Source organism: Episyrphus balteatus, chromosome 3 (assembly GCF_945859705.1).
Source record: "Episyrphus balteatus chromosome 3, idEpiBalt1.1, whole genome shotgun sequence".
In the NCBI taxonomy this organism is placed as follows: Eukaryota; Metazoa; Arthropoda; class Insecta; order Diptera; family Syrphidae; genus Episyrphus; species Episyrphus balteatus.
Window position 1 is genome coordinate 93,537,213 of NC_079136.1, and position 23,341 is coordinate 93,560,553.

The 23,341-nt window shown below is 29.2% G+C and overlaps 1 protein-coding gene, 2 long non-coding RNA genes and 2 other non-coding genes across 6 annotated transcripts in view; 3 read left to right on the forward strand and 2 right to left on the reverse strand.

Moving 5' to 3' along the window:
* The window catches only part of LOC129915139 (GATA zinc finger domain-containing protein 14-like), a 70,799-nt gene that overhangs the window by 33,665 nt on the left and 13,793 nt on the right, over positions 1 to 23,341 (forward strand). The window lies entirely within an intron of this gene.
* On the reverse strand, positions 3,975 to 4,911 carry LOC129917159 (uncharacterized). Its single transcript, XR_008772595.1, has 2 exons — positions 4,547 to 4,911; positions 3,975 to 4,473 (listed from the first exon to the last, which is right to left on the reverse strand). It is a non-coding gene; the product is annotated as an uncharacterized LOC129917159 (long non-coding RNA).
* On the reverse strand, positions 9,471 to 10,392 carry LOC129917158 (uncharacterized). Of its 2 annotated transcripts, XR_008772594.1 has the most exons (3): positions 10,207 to 10,392; positions 10,043 to 10,134; positions 9,471 to 9,969 (listed from the first exon to the last, which is right to left on the reverse strand). It is a non-coding gene; the product is annotated as an uncharacterized LOC129917158 (long non-coding RNA). The 2 variants fall into 2 exon arrangements; XR_008772593.1 differs by having other exon boundaries at positions 10,043 to 10,392.
* Trnaa-agc (transfer RNA alanine (anticodon AGC)) lies at positions 16,535 to 16,607 on the forward strand. Its single transcript has one exon. It is a non-coding gene; the product is annotated as a tRNA-Ala (tRNA).
* On the forward strand, positions 20,388 to 20,460 carry Trnaa-agc (transfer RNA alanine (anticodon AGC)). Its single transcript has one exon. It is a non-coding gene; the product is annotated as a tRNA-Ala (tRNA).

Genomic DNA, 23,341 nt, shown 5'->3' on the forward strand with positions numbered 1-23,341 from the left:
AAAAAAAAGAAATACTTAACCAAACCTCTCGATGGTTGAATTTTCAAGTTGAAAAAATATATATTTGTTTAAGTCTCTTCTTTTTCATGACGGTTTATAAATTAAACTTCATTAATTCCTGCCACAGCTTTGTCAATAGTCCCAAACTGAAATTGTAATTTAGTTTTTTTTTTGTATGAAATCACGGATATCCTTTTTTATTTAACTATGGTTTAAATTAAAATATTCAAACCCTGATTTTACCACCATTCCTCATCACACGTCAAAAAAAAAAAAACAAGACAAAAAATAAAATAAATCCTAAAGACAATAAGAAAATATGCGGAAATGAATAAACGTCTCGACTTTTGCACATAAAATACAGCCGGCCTGGCCTGTCTTAAGATATCGCCCCAGCCCACTCTCAGAAATAAAAAATAAAAAAACAGAAGAAATGAATTTGAATAACAAAATTATCATCTCAAACTTTCACCTTTCACAGTAAGTTGGATTCTTTTTCTTATACTTATCCCTCCTGTTTATACTTCCTTGAAAGACAAAAGGACTTCTCGATCTATCTATACATATCCCAAGAGTGCAGATACAGAAAAAAAAAAAAATTATAAGGATACTACCCAGCACACCTTCAACCCCAATCTCCGGGACAAGATTATTAACACTCCACTAAATATGCATTTCTTATGTCGACATGGGATGGTTAAAAAAATAACACAGGACCTTTTTTTCGTTATATTATTCCGAAAAGCAAAAAAAAAAAAATACAAAAATAAAAAGAACAAAAGGAAAAACCAACAAAACTCCCAAAAGTAAAATGGATGCACTCGTCCTGTTTATCTAGGAACATCCCCAACCAGAAGTCGCCTTTACGTGTTGTTTTTATTCTCGACTAACTTTTACTCTCAAAAACCCGAAAAAAGGACACATTTGGGTGTTTTTCTTATAAATGGATGTAGACTCCTTAATGGCACTTCTCCATTTGACGATTGCCACACGACTCCCATATAAATAAGTTCGAGTGTTGTCGTCTGTTTACTTTTTGGATGTACCTTCGTCTTGTCCTGAGAGAATCCGCATGCGTTTTGAAACTAAATCTACATCATTCATAAAGTTCTTTTGGCGCGAAATTCAAATAGCATCCACATATTGTCCACAAAATTCGTCCTTTCTGGTCTTAATCATGAGTATCAGAGACGTTGGCTACCTCCGCACGTGGTACAAAGTCTGTGGGAATCTCACCAACCAGTCCCCCAAAACAATTGTTTTGGTTTTTTTTTTTTTTTTTGTTCGTTGGTTTGGTCGTTTTTTTTTTTTTTTTTGTGGCGCTATATCTTTAGCAAGGAGGGTTGTTCCTTTCACAAGGACTTTGGTGTCTGTATATAGATTTCTCGTATAAACTTTTAGAGGGTTGTTCCACAACGGAATGCTAAGTGGCCTGGCCAGCCAGCAGGATTCTGGCATTTCGTTGCTGGATCCCAAATCGGTTGTTTGGTGGGTTTTTTTAATCGTCCGATGGGAAAAGGATATTTTTCGTTCGTGTTGTTGTTGTTGCTTCGTGTTATCCTCTTTTCGAGTGATGATGGTGTGTTGATGTCGTTACGGAAGGACGATTCCCTTTGAAGTGCGAACGTTTATATGATGTGTGATATAAATATCGGGTGATGGCGGTGGGTGGCACAGTAATTGCAGTGTAATTTTTAACGTGATTTTTAACGCGGTTTTTGCGTTTAATTTTTTTTTCCAGTAGTTTATACAAAATGTGTGTGAGTTTTTTTAAATAACAGAAAATTGTGAGAAAATGATTAAGTATTATTAAATTCTGTGGTAATAAGCAACATAGTTGCATAGTGTAAAAAGCATAAATTGTGATTTTTTTGGAAAATACTTAGTCGTAAGAGTACATGAATTTAATTCTGTAAATGTGATTTAAATTAATTCAAGCTAAAAAAATTAAAAATTTGTGAAATTTATCGATATAATCTATCAAAGGTTAGTTTATTTTTTTTTTTTACATTTTTAATTATTCCTATGCTCGAAAACTTCTCAAAATATATTTTTAAACCAATTACCAAAAAAAAAAAAATCTTACCCATTCCTGCTTTACCAAATTCGTTTTATGTCTAAATTTTCAAAAATAAATTATTCCTGTCAAATTGTATTCGGACTCACATAAAAGTGAATAATTTTGGTTAAATTGTTTTTTTTTTTTTTTTTTAATTGTCGAACTCAATTTTTAAGTTATATCAAAAAATTTCACACTGCAACTATTGGAAATTTTTAAAAAGTGAGAACATTCAAAAAAGTTATATAAGTTAGAAAAATGATAGATAGAGTTGTACTAATAAAGTTAACTAGCAGAAATTTTTGAAATAATACGTTCAAAAAAGTTTTTTGAAATATACAAGCAAAATAATTTGTAACGTACTCTCGAGATGTTGTCGAGTCGGAGATGAAAATTTAAGAAAACTTCAACCCCAAAACCACCCACTCCATACACTACCAGTAGGGTTCAGAGCTTACAGGGACTCTAAAACCTACATGGAAGCAAAAGTGGATGGGTGTCCTGTTCCCTAACCGCGCGGCATGCTTGCATGGCCAAAGGTTAGCTCGTCGGTGGGGGGATTCTTGTAGCCAGGGAACTGGACGGCCGTTACTTTTTCATGCCGTTGAAAATTGTACGAAAAATATCGCGAAGCTGATTTGTCCATTATTATTTTTACAACCTGAAAATATTTTGTTTCCTTGTTAAAGTGAGGAGAGCCAGATGTATTGCTCTCAGAGGACTATCCCACCCTATAGTGTCACACATTCCTACTCTATGAGCAGGTCCATGTGACCAACCTAGTTACCACGGCCTCAATATTTGTAGCAACCCCAAAAGAACAAAATAAAACAAAAAAATAAACTAAGTTCTCATTTTGCCGTTATCGCCTTATAGCTCACTCTTGTGAGAGCCACATCCACCTGAAAAAAAAAAAAACCTAAACCATAATCATGGTTTCAACTTCAAAAAGCCAAAATAAAAAATTTATAGCAAAAGTCATCTTATCAAATTCACAACAAAAAAAAAATGACTAAATTCGATGCAGAATAAAATTAACCCATCCATATGTAAGTAACCTCAGTAAAGATAAAAGATGTTTTTTTCTTAATTGAAGTGTACAACAAATTTTATTAAAATTTAAAAAAAAATATCAATAGAACCTAATACGAAATGTTTCGACAAATCACTTATAGCCAAAATGATAATAAAGAAAAATGTATAAATGTTCAAATTTTTTTATAAAAAAAATATAATTTGATTATAAAATAATTATAGTTAAATTTCAAATTAATATGAATTCAATATTAATTCATTAATCATCACAAAAAAAAGTTAATAAAAAAAAATCACAATGACACCTTCCTTAGCAATGTCAACAAAAAAAATTATCAATTAGAAAGTTTCAGTGTACTTTTTTTTCTTTCTTTTTCTCTATATATATTTTTTTCTATCTTTCTCTTTAATCTTATTATTCTTATCTTTCGTATCTTTCTTGTTTTCACTTTTCAAATATCTTTATCTTTTATGTTTAAATTTGCAACAATTAAAAATTATTTAAATTAAATTAAATTATATTCGTTCGTTCAAATTTTCAATCAATAAATTAATATTCTCACTTACCCCACAAATTGTTTTGCAATTTTGCATATTTTTATGTGTTACAGTGGTGAATTGTATTTTTGTTCTTCGTTGTTTATAATTCACATTTGGTCATTTCCTCCTGATAATGTGCACACCATCGCAGGATTGAGTTTTTGTTGTTGTTTTGTTATGATTTTGCTTATTTATTTTAAAGCTAGACTAAAATAGGGTAAAATAGAAAAAAGAAATTTGAACGAATTGAATGTACAAGGTCAAATAGTAGATATGCAATAATTTAAGATTTATAAAACTTTTTTTTTATTTTTTTACTTGAAAGAAAGATTTTTAGGTACTTAGCTTTTATAGGTTTTGTGATGATTTTTTTTTTTTGAAACGTGATGAGATGAAGGCTCAGGTAGAAGATGATTTTATATGTTTTTCCTGGATATTGCTTATTTAGGTTATAAGTGCAATTTTAGATGTTTTCCTGGATGTTTTCCGAGGATGAAAGTTTGGATGATTTTGATTGTTGAGTTGAGAGTGTGTGTTGTATTTTTTTTTTTGCTGTTAATTTTATTTAGTCCTTGCAGGATTTTTAAACAGGATCAAAAAAATAAAAATATGTACTTTTTTTTTTACACATTTAAATAAAAAGGTTCCAAGATGGAGATTTTGGGGGTGATTTTTTTTTGTTTGCTCAGGCTGCGAGTCAAATAGTTTTTTTTTCTGAACTTGGGCGATATTGTGTGGCTTAGCAAAAAGAGCACTTTTAGACTTTAAAAAGTCTGATTGGATGGTCGGTTTTTTTTTTTGTTTCGAATCGAATTCGATCGATTTTTACTCTGGAGCACCTGATTGAAAAATCACATTAATTTACATGTTCGTATCTAGGTACGTAGAGCGAGTAAACGAAAAATGTCTCACCTTTAATTTTAAGCAGTAATGTTTAATAAAACACAAAATTAATGTATGTAGGTGTTAATTAAAACAATTAGAATTTTCTCCACCTGGAGCACCTGGTAGAAAAAAATCACGAGGGCAAGTATTAGGGTAAAATGTAAAGCCAACTCAATTAAAAAAAATCTCACCTTTTAAAATAATTGGGTTTTGCGCACAAAAGTAGGTATTGTTTTTTTTTAAGATAACAATTATTTGTAAAAAAAAACTTGAAAAAAAAACTTTAAATTAAACTTTTTTTAAAAAAAACTTGAAATTGAAAAAAAAAACACTTGTAAAAAAAACTTCTTGTATCTTTGACTCGGATATAACGTATAACGTGTAATGTACGGGAAAAATCACCAAAAAAAGGAAAGATTATGATTTTCTTGAACTATTTATACCCTTGAGTAGACTCACAGGTTCCCTCACACATACACTCTCAAAACAATCATGGACGAAATATTTGAGTTTCCGTTTAGTCATTTAATCAATGGTTTTTGACCACAAAAATACAAATAATATCTTAAAATTCATTTCTGAATTTTTCAAAAATATGTGTAATATTTCTTATCATTTTTGGTCAAAATTCACCGATTTTAAGATTTTTTTTGATATTATATTTCACTGTATATGTGAAATTTTTTTTTGTAAAATTTCGAATTTCGAAAATTTTATAAGAAAATTTGTCCTTGAACATTAATTTTTTGTTTTTTTTTGTTTTTACCTTTTTTTCTACCTATTTTTGTTCAACCTAACATACCAAGAACTGCTATAAGCTTCTATTACGACCAAGTTGATTCTAGGTGCCTCGTAGTCCAGTGGATAGAGATGCTGAACACATCTCAGACCCCCTGGTTCGAGTACCGGTGCGTGCACCAATGTCTTTTTTTTTCTTTTTGTCATTTTTTTATATTTTTTCATTTTTTTTTTTTTTCATAATTGTTTTTTTTTTTTTTTTAAACTACCTAATACAAAACAACTCAAAAAAAAAACAACCCTTAGCAGTTTTGGAGAGGTGTAGAATATCCTTACATATTTTGGAAAGATTTCATATAACACCAAGTCGAGCTTATTCATTGCTCCTACATGTATGCAACATTTTTTGTATTGATGTATATTTTTTTGCTTAGGTTCCACAAAGCTGAAATATACCTAACCACAGCTTCTCAAACTATTAAATATACAAACACAGCAGACATAGAACACTAACAATGACCAACGATGTTCTAGTTCTAGTAACTATTCACATCTAAGACACAAAAAATAAAGTTGTTAAATGATAGGTTTCCTACAAAACATTTTCATTTTGTATGCTACGAAGCTTAAAAATGAAAATGCAAAGAAACCTGAAAATGTAATTCTATCAAGAGAAAAACCCACGCCCGAGGATAAAGTGTCTCGTGTTCAGACTGAGTTAGCCTTGAGTTCACTTTTTTTTTGTTTTACTTTTTGAGGTCTTTCGAATGAAATATTCCCAGTATTTGTCCTTGTTCATTCTCCAACTCGTAAAGATGGTTGCCTTTTAATTCTAGCCTTCAAAAACTTTGGACACAACTTAGCATTTCTTTTTTTGAATGCGTCGCTAAGGATAAAATTTCGTTTATATACAACATCACCTATCTTGAAATTTGAAAGCTTGTAACCGAATTACAAAAACTTAAAATTAAAACGAAGCTCAAAAAAGTTAATTAAGAAAATTTGTTGGTTTGAAAAAAAATTGAAAATTAATTTTTCGAAAATTTAAAACCCAATATGCAAATAAAAAAAACGAATCAAAGCTTTAATCAAATTAAAAAAAAATAAAAATAAAAAGGTAATAATAAAAATAAAAATAATAACAAAATAAGAAAAAAAATTTAATCGAAATCAAAAAAAAAAATTAAAAAAAAATCAATTGAAAAAAAAATATAAACCGAAAAAGCACAATATTTTTTGAAACAATTAAAAAAAAAATTGTAATTAAGTGAAGATAATTAAGTTTAAAAAAAAAATAAATCGAATATTAATAATAGATACAAAAAAAAATTAATTTAAAAAAAAAATAAAAATTAGAAAGCCAAAAAAAAATCAAAAAAAAATAAATTCAGAAAACAAAATAAATTAAAAAAAAAATATCAAAAATAGTTGAAAAATATTGTTCTTTTTTTTACGATTTTCAAAACGATTCGAAAATAAAAAAAAATCAATCAAAAAAAAGGAAAGCGACTTTACCGAAACAAAAAAAAATTAAATCAAAAATCACAAATGAAATCAATAGAAAAATTATAAAAAATAAATCAAAACAAAAAAATGTCAAAAAAAGTTTTTCAAAATATTTAAAAAAAAGGATCTTTTTTTTTTTTTTTTTAATACCAAAGAAAAATGTAAAGTAAAAAAAATTATATTTTGAAATATGTATTTTTAAAATGATATTTTCAACTAAAAATCTTAGTTGAAACAAAACAAAATATATAATGTATTTTGTACTCAATATTCATGATGTAGGTGGATGTGACTCTACGTTTTGAGAATACACCCGAGCTAAACGACGAAAACGATTGTTATATACTCACTCACAAGTAAACAGTATCTTCGATTTCTAATTATGAGAAGACGTGGACAATTTGAAGATTGTAGTGCTTATATGAAAATTTAAATTTTGAATAAAAAACAAACATAAATAAGTTAATCTTTTGCAGCGAACTAGTAGGCTCTTAGCCACGCTATCGGTCAAAAGATTAAACAAAAATGTAAGTTAAAGAAAATGAAAACTGAATCTAATTAAAAAAAGTTAAATATTAGAAATAGAAAAGGAATTAAGTTTATCTTTTGCAGCGAACTAGTAGGCTCCCAGCCACACTATCGGTCAAAAGATAAAACCAAAAAAGGAAAGAAAAAAAATAAATCTAATTTGAAAGGTAAGAGAAATATAAGTATTTAAGGAACAGAGAGAGAAAAGGTCCGAAGCAACAGACTAGACGAGGATCACACCCATCTACTGGACATCTTATCCTTACTCAAACTGAGAAACCAAAAAAAATTATATTTACAATTTAAGAAAAGCAAAAAAAAATATTAAATGAAATCAACCAGGAAATAATCGATACCTGCAGCAGACTAATCGAGGATCTCACCCAATTACTGGTCAAGTTCTCGAATTTATTTTCCTGATGCCATTAAGAAAAATAAAAAAATTTAAAATTGAGAAAAAAAAAATTAAAAGAAAAAAAATAAGAATTGAATGTAAAATAATTTAGCACTAACAACTTGCATTGAACCAACGCGACTCAAAAATCAAAAAAAAATTATAAATTTTTTTTAAGTTTTTCAAAAACAAGACAAAATCGGGCCCCACGTTGGGCGCCACCTGTAACGTACTCTCGAGATGTTGTCGAGTCGGAGATGAAAATTTAAGAAAACTTCAACCCCAAAACCACCCACTCCATACACTACCAGTAGGGTTCAGAGCTTACAGGGACTCTAAAACCTACATGGAAGCAAAAGTGGATGGGTGTCCTGTTCCCTAACCGCGCGGCATGCTTGCATGGCCAAAGGTTAGCTCGTCGGTGGGGGGATTCTTGTAGCCAGGGAACTGGACGGCCGTTACTTTTTCATGCCGTTGAAAATTGTACGAAAAATATCGCGAAGCTGATTTGTCCATTATTATTTTTACAACCTGAAAATATTTTGTTTCCTTGTTAAAGTGAGGAGAGCCAGATGTATTGCTCTCAGAGGACTATCCCACCCTATAGTGTCACACATTCCTACTCTATGAGCAGGTCCATGTGACCAACCTAGTTACCACGGCCTCAATATTTGTAGCAACCCCAAAAGAACAAAATAAAACAAAAAAATAAACTAAGTTCTCATTTTGCCGTTATCGCCTTATAGCTCACTCTTGTGAGAGCCACATCCACCTGAAAAAAAAAAAAACCTAAACCATAATCATGGTTTCAACTTCAAAAAGCCAAAATAAAAAATTTATAGCAAAAGTCATCTTATCAAATTCACAACAAAAAAAAAATGACTAAATTCGATGCAGAATAAAATTAACCCATCCATATGTAAGTAACCTCAGTAAAGATAAAAGATGTTTTTTTCTTAATTGAAGTGTACAACAAATTTTATTAAAATTTAAAAAAAAATATCAATAGAACCTAATACGAAATGTTTCGACAAATCACTTATAGCCAAAATGATAATAAAGAAAAATGTATAAATGTTCAAATTTTTTTATAAAAAAAATATAATTTGATTATAAAATAATTATAGTTAAATTTCAAATTAATATGAATTCAATATTAATTCATTAATCATCACAAAAAAAAGTTAATAAAAAAAAATCACAATGACACCTTCCTTAGCAATGTCAACAAAAAAAATTATCAATTAGAAAGTTTCAGTGTACTTTTTTTTCTTTCTTTTTCTCTATATATATTTTTTTCTATCTTTCTCTTTAATCTTATTATTCTTATCTTTCGTATCTTTCTTGTTTTCACTTTTCAAATATCTTTATCTTTTATGTTTAAATTTGCAACAATTAAAAATTATTTAAATTAAATTAAATTATATTCGTTCGTTCAAATTTTCAATCAATAAATTAATATTCTCACTTACCCCACAAATTGTTTTGCAATTTTGCATATTTTTATGTGTTACAGTGGTGAATTGTATTTTTGTTCTTCGTTGTTTATAATTCACATTTGGTCATTTCCTCCTGATAATGTGCACACCATCGCAGGATTGAGTTTTTGTTGTTGTTTTGTTATGATTTTGCTTATTTATTTTAAAGCTAGACTAAAATAGGGTAAAATAGAAAAAAGAAATTTGAACGAATTGAATGTACAAGGTCAAATAGTAGATATGCAATAATTTAAGATTTATAAAACTTTTTTTTTATTTTTTTACTTGAAAGAAAGATTTTTAGGTACTTAGCTTTTATAGGTTTTGTGATGATTTTTTTTTTTTGAAACGTGATGAGATGAAGGCTCAGGTAGAAGATGATTTTATATGTTTTTCCTGGATATTGCTTATTTAGGTTATAAGTGCAATTTTAGATGTTTTCCTGGATGTTTTCCGAGGATGAAAGTTTGGATGATTTTGATTGTTGAGTTGAGAGTGTGTGTTGTATTTTTTTTTTTGCTGTTAATTTTATTTAGTCCTTGCAGGATTTTTAAACAGGATCAAAAAAATAAAAATATGTACTTTTTTTTTTACACATTTAAATAAAAAGGTTCCAAGATGGAGATTTTGGGGGTGATTTTTTTTTGTTTGCTCAGGCTGCGAGTCAAATAGTTTTTTTTTCTGAACTTGGGCGATATTGTGTGGCTTAGCAAAAAGAGCACTTTTAGACTTTAAAAAGTCTGATTGGATGGTCGGTTTTTTTTTTTGTTTCGAATCGAATTCGATCGATTTTTACTCTGGAGCACCTGATTGAAAAATCACATTAATTTACATGTTCGTATCTAGGTACGTAGAGCGAGTAAACGAAAAATGTCTCACCTTTAATTTTAAGCAGTAATGTTTAATAAAACACAAAATTAATGTATGTAGGTGTTAATTAAAACAATTAGAATTTTCTCCACCTGGAGCACCTGGTAGAAAAAAATCACGAGGGCAAGTATTAGGGTAAAATGTAAAGCCAACTCAATTAAAAAAAATCTCACCTTTTAAAATAATTGGGTTTTGCGCACAAAAGTAGGTATTGTTTTTTTTTAAGATAACAATTATTTGTAAAAAAAAACTTGAAAAAAAAACTTTAAATTAAACTTTTTTTAAAAAAAACTTGAAATTGAAAAAAAAACACTTGTAAAAAAAACTTCTTGTATCTTTGACTCGGATATAACGTATAACGTGTAATGTACGGGAAAAATCACCAAAAAAAGGAAAGATTATGATTTTCTTGAACTATTTATACCCTTGAGTAGACTCACAGGTTCCCTCACACATACACTCTCAAAACAATCATGGACGAAATATTTGAGTTTCCGTTTAGTCATTTAATCAATGGTTTTTGACCACAAAAATACAAATAATATCTTAAAATTCATTTCTGAATTTTTCAAAAATATGTGTAATATTTCTTATCATTTTTGGTCAAAATTCACCGATTTTAAGATTTTTTTTGATATTATATTTCACTGTATATGTGAAATTTTTTTTTGTAAAATTTCGAATTTCGAAAATTTTATAAGAAAATTTGTCCTTGAACATTAATTTTTTGTTTTTTTTTGTTTTTACCTTTTTTTCTACCTATTTTTGTTCAACCTAACATACCAAGAACTGCTATAAGCTTCTATTACGACCAAGTTGATTCTAGGTGCCTCGTAGTCCAGTGGATAGAGATGCTGAACACATCTCAGACCCCCTGGTTCGAGTACCGGTGCGTGCACCAATGTCTTTTTTTTTCTTTTTGTCATTTTTTTATATTTTTTCATTTTTTTTTTTTTTCATAATTGTTTTTTTTTTTTTTTTAAACTACCTAATACAAAACAACTCAAAAAAAAAACAACCCTTAGCAGTTTTGGAGAGGTGTAGAATATCCTTACATATTTTGGAAAGATTTCATATAACACCAAGTCGAGCTTATTCATTGCTCCTACATGTATGCAACATTTTTTGTATTGATGTATATTTTTTTGCTTAGGTTCCACAAAGCTGAAATATACCTAACCACAGCTTCTCAAACTATTAAATATACAAACACAGCAGACATAGAACACTAACAATGACCAACGATGTTCTAGTTCTAGTAACTATTCACATCTAAGACACAAAAAATAAAGTTGTTAAATGATAGGTTTCCTACAAATTTTTAAAAATATTTTTTCGTTCCTTCAAAAAGTGCTGATTTCATGTACCTATTTTCCAACGGAATATGGATTTTTGGTACGAAACCAATAATTGTTATTTGCAGCGTAGTAAGCCAATAACGAAAAAAAGAGAACATGTGTTTCATGCTGTGAGAAATTTTGTTTTGCACCTTTAGTTAATGTTTAGCACACCAAAAACTAGACCAAAACCGTAAATAAGAACGCGGTACTTCGCTAAAATTGTTAAGCTTTTTTTATTTTTCCCCCGATTTTTGGAAAAATTTTTGAAAATCTATTTTGTATTGCAACAAATGATTTTTAAATTTAATTCATCGCATCTACAACACCCATAAATATAATTTAAAAAAACGCTTCAAACCACAACGATAGTGTATTCCAATTTCTAATTGAATTTAATTTGTTCGAAAATGTGGGTTTATTTACTGTACATAGCCATGCATATTGCTTTCGAAGCAAAGGTGTCGCTTAGTTAACGAGGGAGGAGTAGTGATGGGCAAATACCCGGTATATTCCATTTGTGGGTTTATACCCTGGGTATATATCGGGTATTTACCAAAACGAGGGTAAAAACGGGTATTTACTTATAATCGCTACAAATTCGATTGTTTGTCATCAGAACCCTGTTTCAGAGCTACTACATCAACTACATCAGCTACATCAGCAACCTCAAAAGCCAATAGTTGAGTCCGATTGAAATTCGGGAAATATTTCTTATGGTTTAAATAGTGTAAATGTTCAAAAAATGCTTCGTGAAGTCCAACAGGCCTCCGCAATTAAAGTCATTGATGTAGCTGATGTAAACAGTGTATTAAGTTCTGAAATAGGCTCCTTATATTATATAAACATGACAGGGGCACACTTGTTCGGTCTTCTTGATTGAGGTTATTTTGTTGTGTTAAATTTTGGAGGAAAAAACAATTTATTTTTTTGTTCACCCACGTTTATTAGTGTTTGTTTTTCAAAAACGGATGTATAGTTTTAAATGATATTTTCAGAGTTATGACGTTATGAGCAAGAAAAAAGTAATTTAAGAAAAATCCGCTTAAATTGAAACTGCTTGAAAACGGCCCTATTTATAAAAAAAGTTTTATTTAATTAAAGACACTAGCGGAAAAAATTAAAGGATCAAAAGAAAAATTTCAAAATTTTAAACAAGATAAAGCTCAAACTTTCTAGTTTTGAGAAATCATAATTATTTTTTTTCAAGCTACATGTTCGGCTCAATCCTATTAAATCCAAAAAAAAGAAAATTGGAAATTTTTCCTTTTTTTTTTTGGTCTAAAAACTTGGAAAAAATCTTTCCAGCTTAACCCCAATATGGATCGGATAACTTGTTTATCCAGCTTAAATTTTCTTTTTTAAAGTTTGATTTCGACGCTGAGATATCGATTTTAGAACGGGAAAGGATCTTTTTGGCTTTAGATCAATAAATCGGCATCCGCTGATTGCACAAGAAAAGGAGTGTTTTGAAATCTTCAATAAATTTCATACAAAAATCTAGTGGTTTTAAAAAAAAAAAATATTTTTTTTTGCAATTTATGGAAAAATCAAGAAAAAAACGTGCTTTTGGTTCCTATCGGGATAATCAGGCGCTAACTTATATAAAATGGTTAGATCAAAAAGCGTAGAGCGGTTGTGTGTAGTTTTATTAATAAGTATGAACAAAGCGCGCTTTACTTTTTTAAGACTAACCATTTGACATAAACTAACAAAATTATTTTATAGTTTTTAATGCGTGATAAAAGCGTTGTTTTTAAAATTATATATTTTACTATGTATTTTACTTTTTATTCTTATCATTATTCTTATCATTATTGAAGGTATTCGACTTACATAGGTTGTATGTTGTATAAGCCTCCATGATTTTTTTTCCATTTAATTGATTTGGAATGTTTCAATGTTTTTAAGCTTCCGTTTGTTACAATAAGTTGAAGGCTAAAATTGATTTGGGGTGTTTCGACCCACTCACGCCCCTCCCCTGACCACCAAAATATTGTGTTGACGTCTGAATTACATATGTGTACAAAGTTTCAGCTTGATACGATAATCGGAAGTCGGTCAAAATTAACTTCTTTGATTTTATTACATTGCTAGTTAGTTTGTTTGTTACAAGTGAAGCTAATAAAAGCTTATTAAAAATACAAGTATTGATTGAAAACGTTCTAAAGGGCATGTAATGGAATTTATGCAAAAAATATTTCTTGACATCACTCCTCCCCCTAGTGGGATGTTTCATTTTCGTCTGTAAATCGTAAATACCCTCATTTTGGGTATATACCCGCCGTTTGGGTATTTACCCGGTATATACCCGGTAAATACCCATTTGTAAATACCCACCCGATTGGTATATTCCCAAGGCACATCACTAGGGAGGAGCCTCGGAACCACGTCATTAAGAATTCAAACTGATACCGCCTTGTATTTCTGTAACCCACACAAACTTCACTTCTTAAAATTAATAACTTTCATCTAGCAGTTTACGCGGACTATATCTTTAAGTACAGCATAAATAAACAATTTATAAATTTATAGTAAACGCATTCAAAATCAAACTTAAATATATCCGTTCAAAACTTAATATACACTTCTTGAAAAAAAAATTATGCCTGAAAAGAAAATATAAAATTTTTAGCGATTTTGTTAAAAGTTTTTTGTATTGGAGACGTAAAAAAGCAATTTTAATATTAAACACACTTTTAAGATTTTGAGACCGAGCATTTTAATGTTATAAAATTCAAATTTAAATTTTGCTGGCAACTTTTTTTTTGAAAAGTTCCATAAAAGTTGAAAGGCTCATCATCGTCAACTTGTAACTATAGTTAAAAAGAAAAAAACTCACCATAGACTATAAATTGATTTTGTTAATTTTTTGAGTTCTTCCTTAATAAAACTTCAGATCTCCTTAAAAAAAGATTACAATCCACATACATTTTTGTTTTGAAATTTGTGAAAAATTTAAAGTGTATGTGTCATCTGCAAAGATACAACTATTAAAATGCTTGAAGATCACTCATGTTCCTTAAGTTAAATTTCATGCCAGATTAAAGAGTCTTTGCAACTTGCATAAAAAGTTTCCGTTTTCAAAATAGTAAAATAGTTCACTAATGATTTGTCTTTGAAAAAAGTAAAATTTCTTGTAATTTGTTCACACTATTCATCTGCATCTTTTCATGGAATTACCCTTTTACAAAACTATTTGAAAGTTTTTTCTCTTGAGATATGCAAGTTCAGTGAGAGGAGACTTCGAGATGTCGCCTGGGATCAAAGGCTCACTAAGCCAATCGGTGTTTCAATTTAAATGTTATTAATGCTTTAATAAATAAAATGCGACCTATTTTGAGAATAATTACTTTTCGAATTTTGAGATTTTTAAGAAATCAAAAAATGTATTCTTTCTTAAATTTTGCAAATTTTTATTTTAACGCTTACTCAAAATTTTTTATAAGTACAAAAAAAATCCTTGAACTTAAGAACGGCCCAAAACATACTTTTTGACGTGATAACGTCTTATAAATCGATGAACCATGGCAGCCACCACAAAAAAGTGACGCCATTTTCTCACATTCCACTCTCGCACTTTCGCAGTGCGGCAAAAATTTAAATTCAAAATTAAAAAAAAAAACTATTAGTGATACAAAAATTATCTATAGCTAATTTGAAAGATAATAACCTAAAGCTTAATCCAAGTGAAGGATTTTTAAACGCGAAGTCGTAGAGAATTGATTTTTTTTTTGCTATAGATAGATGAGATTAATTTAAGAATAACTGCATTTAAGAAAAAATTCTAAAAAATTTTGAAACTAAGCTATAACGTTTTGTTTGAACGTTGTACACGTGTTGGGGCTATGACAAAATGATGATTTTGGGTAAAGGAAATTTTTTTTGACAATTCCAAAAATGCCAGGTGAAAGATGAGGGAAAAAAAATTAGGCGTCTGATACGGATTTTTTTCCAACACTCTGCGTTTCGAAATATGAATTTTTGAAAAATACCTTGTTTTTTAGGGGTATTTTTGGGTAATTTTTGATTTTTAGCTTTTTTTTGGAGTGTTCAAAAAATCTAAAACTTATAGGACATGTAGGTTTTAGCTTTGCCTTGTGCATACATGTGCAAAAACTTGGAATCGTTTCGTGAGTTTTGACTGAATAACGGAAGAAACAAGTTTAAAAAAAAAACACGTTTTTTGACCGTTTTTAACCGATTTTCATCGTTTTTTATTTTTATCTTTTTTTCTTTATTAGATACAAAATTTTTTGTATCCCAACACAGTTATGTAATTTTTTTGAACCAAGTTAATCGAGCGTCTAGTCAAAATGTATACTTTTCTGAATTTTATTACATACATTTTTAGACATAAAATGCATCACTGCACTTTCCCTGCACCAGATACATACTTGTGCCCATAGAAAAAAATAGTACACTCATCGAGACCTTTCATTTGATGTATGTATGTCTCAATGTGTTACACCAATGGGCCAAAATGCTCACTCTCTTTTAGTTTGTAAGGTGTTCGTATCGCAAACACTTTTGATCTGAAACATGTACAGTACATGATGTATCAGTGAGAACCGGGCTGTAAATTTTAGGAGCTGCGTTTTTATCAACTATATTATGTCTGATTGTTATCTCGTTTATTTTTTTTTTTTTTTTTCGAAGCCTTAACTTGCCCTTAAATACCAATAACCAATTTACCTATATCGCAGATTTCCACCAATATTTTTTGTTACCAATTATTTTCGCTATTTGTCTCAAAGTAATCTAATTTGATTAGACTATTTATTTGTATTTGTTGAGCAAATAACCGATTAAAAATTCATATATATAGAAATATTCAGCTGTTATTATTTAACCATGAAAAGGAAATCGTAAAATTTAGCTACTTACTAAAAGAATAATAATAAATAAATGCTCTTAATACAGAAACAAAACTAGTTTTATTGTCACTATAACGGATTAATGTGAAGTTACCATTCATTGAGAAATTTACGCAATAAACGTAGATCGATTGGAAATCGAACGTGATTGAATTAATAATTACCTAAATAACCGTTGTCAATCAAGTTATGCAGCTGTGTTATTTTGACACGTCGGGTGTCTTTTGAATTGAAGTTTATTTTTATTCTTCGTTTGAAAAAATTAATGATTGCTGGCCATTTTCAACGGGGATGTAGCTCAGATGGTAGAGCGCTCGCTTAGCATGTGAGAGGTACGGGGATCGATGCCCCGCATCTCCAAAATGTGTTTTTTTTTTGTATTTTAAAAATTTTTAAGTGTAGCTATTATAAAGACATTTTTTTTTAATTAATCAATGCTTTTGTTATTTTCTTTCAAACATTATGGAACACTTCTGATTATAGTGAATGGTAAATTCTTTAAACTTGATGGAATGGTAGAACTGTTGTTTTCTTAAAGTGAACAAATTTCATATTTAAGATACTATGCTTTAGATGTGTGGCATCCACCCCTATTGAAATACATAAGAATTTTTATATTTCTAATCATTCCAACTGACGAAATTATGAGATTTAAAAAAAGGGACGCGAAATTCATCCACATTGCCTAATCAAATACAAAAAAAATTATTCAAGTATTAAAGAAAGATTTCAATAGAAATGAAATACAAATATCAAATGTCACACCCGTAACAGTGTATATTTTTGATATTGTTTCTTCGTTTTGTGTCTCTTTGCGTAAAAGATACTGAAGATAAACATACAGATATACATTTAGAAAACAATAAACGTAAATTAAAAATCAAGTTCATAGGTCACACCCGGTAACGCAAACAAACAAAATAAAATAAACTAAATTTTCAGGTTAACCATTGTCATTGTCATTACTCAATTTGAATTTTTATTGATAAGTGTCACATCCCTAAAAATACTATTAAAATTGTCATAAACAAACTTTGTCTGAAAAATTGTATTTAATTTTAAAATGAGTTAAGTGAAACTAAAAACTATCTCAAAACAATTCAAGAAAAAAAAAATTCTCGGACACATCAATAGACAATTTTCTGGAGTCTTGATAAAGAGTGAGAAACAATTACTTGTTTTGAAAACACTTCCAATGTTCTGCATTTTCTTAAGCAAGAAATTAACTTAGTTACTATACATATGAAATGAAATTATTGGTATTCAAGTTCTTAAGAAAAAAACAAAAGTAATTTTTGTTGTACGTAATAATCACGATAAGTCAATGTGAGCTCCACCGGGACGAAACGCCAAATTTTTGTTTAGGCTAAAGGCCGTAAAAGGCTTTATAAAAAACTTACTTTTGGTTTTTTCTTTAGAAATTGAATACCAATATTTAGCTCAGGTTAAAATGGTCTCATTTTGTATAGTTTTGGAAAAAAAATCAAAAGGCTACTGCTTTCCTAGAACTTTTTTAAGTTTTACTTGTCACATTTTTTTAAAATCTTTTTCAAGTTTCAAGAACATAGATTTTAGGACTATCACTATTTTTTTTATTCTAAAAAAAGACAAAAAAATATACGGAATTTTTAGTTGTGATTCAATGATAGAACTTTGCCTTAAAAAATTGCATTACATAAGCTTTTTTTTCTTAGCTCAATTTCACATTCCAAATTTTGAAAAGAAGTTCCACTTAATAAATCTTAACCAAGAATAAAAAAAAGAAACAAAAACACCTTTACTTTATCCACATCTAACTTGCACCACTTTATAAACCTTGTTTACTTTTCATTCGGCATACGAAGAAGAGTTTGTCTTCCCCTTGTTCCAAAAAAAAAAACTTTTTTACTAAATATCTTTTGTTTTTGGCAGGAGGTATAAATATACTCGTATGTATTGTGATGATCCTGGAGGGGACGACTCAACAATGATGGCAGAAGTTTTTACTCTCAATGAGTCCTTGCGAAATCGTTTTCTTTCCAAACAAACAATAAAATATTGGCACATTAATGTTTAGTCAGACGTAAAATTACTTTTAAGTCTTTTCACTATGTCTCATTCTTTTTTCCCATTCTCAATACAACCTTGCTTCTTTTTCTAATGTTTTTTTTTTTTGTTTTTTCTTGGTTCGAAAGTTTTAAAATAATGCAAAAAAAAATATTTCCTATATTTTCCGGGCATTAATCCGCTTTATTGAGGGAGGCCCAGACGTGCGTCGTGGTGGCAATCTGGATTGATGCTCTTTGCCTTTTGCTGTCTAAAAATGTCATCCCCTGCTTCCGACCCCACATTCCAATCATTTCTTTTTTTATTTCCTTCAAGCTTCGATGAAAATATTGTGATCATCTCAATTAGGGATGAAGCTCACTCTCTCTTTTGCTCACTTTCGTTACTCTTGGATTGTTATATTGTTCCTATGATTATATTCCGATTGACAGGAGAAAGAGCACATCATTTTGCTCTCGAAGTTCATTACGTTCTTAAAACTTAGAGAGGGAAGGGGTGTTTTAATCTGATTGTCGGTATGATTTGTCACCCCCTCATTCATCGCGGCGATGGCATTTTGAAATACATTTATTAATCATAATAAAATGGATTTTTGACGGCAAAAGAAAAGAAAATAAACTTTTTCGAGTGTTTGCTGTTTAATTAAAAAAAGAAAGATATTTTTTTTTCTCTCGATGAAGTACCAGATGCTCCAACAACGACACTTGACGGAGGTTGTTGGAAGTGTCTCAATAGATTGTCTCAAAAACTTAAGTGAAAATATTTAATATGTTTTTTTTTTTTACTGTGAAAAAATGCAAATAATAATTCGAAAAAAAAAAGATTTTTTTAATGAAAAACTTTTTAATTGGTTTAGAAGTTGCGTTAAACTGAGGTGATTCTTGAATTAAAATTTATTATTTTAATACGGTTACTTTTTGATTTTTGTAATTTTTGTAATAGTTTTTTTTTTTCACTGCGAAGAATTTCATCAGCAAATACTTGCTTATTAGCTTTACAAAGTAGCGTTTAAGAACCAATTTACTTGTTCTTCTAAAAACGATTTTCCATTTTTACTTGCTCTATAGGGCAAGTATTGGTTTCGTGTCGAAAAAAAAATTTGAGGTTTTAATCAAAACCAACATTACGATGATGGAGAATTTCAAAAAAGTGGGTCTCGCAATTCCGTCCGTGCGTCTGTACGTCTGTGCGTCTGTGCGGTTGTGCGTCCATCTGTACACATTTCCACAGCCTAAACGGGTGGACGGATTTTCTTCAAATTTGGTACAGATGATTTTTATAGAATTCTGAAAGTTGGTTTTTTTTTGTTTTTTTATATCTCGTTTAGAACGTATACCTCCCATACAAAAAAAATACGATATTGCGAATTTCTCGAAAACGGCTCTAACGATTTTGATGAAACTTTGTATACGTAATATTTAAAGCAGTGGCAATAAAACTGCATTTTTATTTTTTCTCAAAAAAGTCAAATAACAAAAAAAAATTTTTTTCATGCCCTAAATGTCGGCTCTTCCTCAATATCATTTTTTTTTTTTAATTTAGAGCCAGCTTTTAAAATCTACAAGTAGACTAACATAAAAGTGCTTTGAACTGCAAGAGCAAGTACGTGCGACCCCAGTCGTGCATTTTATTTTCTTTGAAATATGAATTTCATGTCGGTAAACAAAACGCAGTGACTAATTTCTCAGCACTAATCCACTCTGTTTACAAAAGTGAAGTTTAAAATAAAAATAAAATGAAAAAAAACATCAATTTGGTAAGGTTTATAAATAAACTTTGGAAAGTGAATTAAGGTCCATTTTCTTCACTCGGAGAATTTTTAATATAAAAATTCTCAAGTTTTGTTCAACTCCGAGTGAAGAAAATGGACCTAAACGTATTCCCAAAATCTTTTCTTGTCATTCAATTTCAACAAATAAATTTGTTTGTAAAGGCCAGCAGTCGTACCCGCAACATGAGCGAATAAACATACTTAATTATAAAAATAACCAAACCCAAACGGTCATTATAGCACTCAATAGACATGTATGGATTCCTATGGATAGATGGAAGTTGTATTTGCTTTGCTTTCTCCGATTGCTGGTAAATTTCAACGGGGATGTAGCTCAGATGGTAGAGCGCTCGCTTAGCATGTGAGAGGTACGGGGATCGATGCCCCGCATCTCCAAGAGTTTTTTTTTTATTTTTTACTGGACTATTTTTTAGAGGATGTTTTATTTATTGTTTAATGGACAACTTAGTATGTGCTTTTGAAAGAAGTTTTTAAATATTGTTAAAAAAATATATTTTATTTATTTTTGTGTTTGACTGTTTCAGAACATATTCCAGGTTTTTGATCATGAGATATAAATAAGATTTATTAACGTTCTTCAGGGAATATGTTTGAATTAAACTATAGCTCATTAAATTAAAAAAATAATTAAACTCAATTTCTATTTAATTGAAATTAAATTTCAATTTAATTTCAATTCAATTTCAATTCAATTTCAATTCAATTTCAATGCAATTTCAATTCAATTTCAATTCAATTTCAATTCAATTTCAATTCAATTTCAATTCAATTTCAATTCAATTTCAACTCAATTTCAATTCAATTTCAATTCAATTTCAATTCAATTTCAATTCAATTTCAATTCAATTTCAATTCAATATCAATTCTATTTCAATTAAATTTCAATTCAATTTCAATTCAATTTCAATTCAATTCAATTTCAATTCAATTTCAATTCAATTTCAATTTCAATTCAATTTCAATGAAATTGAATTAAAATAAAATAATAAAATCAAAATTATATAAAACTCAAACAACAAAAAAGGGTTGAAGAGGAAAAAAGTATTAAAACGAAATAGAATATGAAAATAATTTATATTTTATAGAGAAGACTTTTTAAATAAAACAAAAGCTTGAGATAAGAATTAAAATAGCGTAAAAAAATAAAAGTTTAAAAAAATGGGATGAAATAAATCAAATCTGCAGATTTTGATTTGCGGCAGAAAATGGGACTTGAAATCCATTCAGAATGTCAAGCTTGTTGGGAATTCCCTTTGTAGGGGATCCCAAAAGTAATAATTTAAAATACATATCTCAAATTGTTACCATTTTAGATTAAATGCACTTCTTGTGAAATTTCGAAAAATTCCTACTTTGAAACAGTATTTTACTTCCCCTGTTCATAATTGATTTTTGTTTTTACAAACGTTCACTAAAACATTGGTAAATTAAAATCAATTATTTAATCAAAACATTATTTATTTTGTTCGCCATATCGCTACAAATTAGTTAGCAGTTTTAATGAAATTCAATTTCTTACTTTTATTTTATAGAGCAACACCCTAAAAAATAAATTGTACATTTTGAAACTGGTCTATCATTTTTATAACTTGCCTAGTTATCACAGTTTTCAATAAAAGTATAAAAGATTCGGAAATTGAAGTTAGGATGAAAGATAACTATAATTTGAATTCAACAAAACAATGTTTTTCAGAGTAAAAAAAAAAAAAACAATAAAAAACATAATTTTTTTTAATTTGTCAATTGTTCCTAATTGTCAATTATTGTTTAAGGGACAGATTTGTAAAAAAAAAAAAAACAAAAATAAATTATGAACAGGGGAAGCAAAATACTGTTTTAAAGTAGGAATTTTTCGAAATTTAATCGGAAACTGTAAATATTTGGGATAAACAAGTTACCAAATTTTAAGAGCCCTTTAAATAGCCTATCAGGATATTTGATTTTAATCATTAATTTTGAGACACCTTGTAGATGACAGTAAAAAAAAATTTGCAAACATTTTTGTAAAACTTTTATTTTATACATTTTTGTTATTTTTTTTAAACAATCAATTTAAAGTATATTTAAAAGCAAATGACGGATTTTTAAAGTAGAGATTCTAACCTTTTTATTGATATACAACACTTATAAGGTTTCTTCACAAACTTCTGAGAAAACTAAGTTTAAACTGTTATATAAAATAGGACGAAAAACAATAAAAATTGAAATGTAAGGTTCGAGACTCATTTTAATTACTTTTATCCAAAATATATTTAAAACAATGTATGCTATCATAATTGCGCACATTTTTATTATGTTAAACAATCATTACTTTTTTGAAATGATCACATTTGTTAAAACCAATTTTGAGATGGTTTTGGTCGTTTGGTCCCATTGTGCGCTGCTTGGACTATTAAGGATCCATATTCGAGGTTTTCAACCTCACGCTTCGAGTTTGTGGTGGACTCTATAGTACTTTTGCCGTTCGAATATGATTTTGGTTTGAATTCCTTGCATTATCTCGCCGGACTGCGTCGGTGTTTATTTGTTTTACATATCCCCCTTTTTTCAGTTTTCTGACCAAGTTGATGCAAGTAAAGTTCGTGTTTGAATTTCCAATGAAGGTACAGTGGACAGAACATTAAAATAATCTTTCTCTAAAAGGAAGCCAGAAAGTCCGATTTTGTCAATGCCCATGCCTTCACCCAATACAGCAAGACTGTAATGACTCATTTCTTGAACAGGGCTTTCTTAATCCTTTAAAAGAAGGCTTTACTGCCATTTCAGTCTCGAGAAGCCGATGTTGACATGAAAGAATTTCCTGATTTTACCCATGCCCTAACATCCCTAAATAAAATCGACCGTTTTTTTTTTTCGTTTCATCTCTTTTTCGGTCTTAAAATTCGGTGTTCTTATCTCCGTTTTGGTTTATTAGAATGAAAACAAAATTTGTTCTAAAAAAATTACAACTGGACACAACTACTATTATACTGTTCTACTTGTGCCTGAGACGGTTGACAATAATAAAACAGCAATTTTTGTATTATTTTATCAATGAAACTTGGCTTACTACTTTTTTTTTGTATTGATTACTCATTGTTTTTATTAAATTTTATGTTAATTTAACCGGCTCATTCCACACCCATTACCGTCATCTTGACTTTTTCTATCAAACGAAAGAATTTCAGTTTACCAATAAATTACTTAAATGTATGATCATAATCAGTACAAGTGTATCTTCAATCTAAACGTCGAAGAATACCTCTGAGCTCTGAAG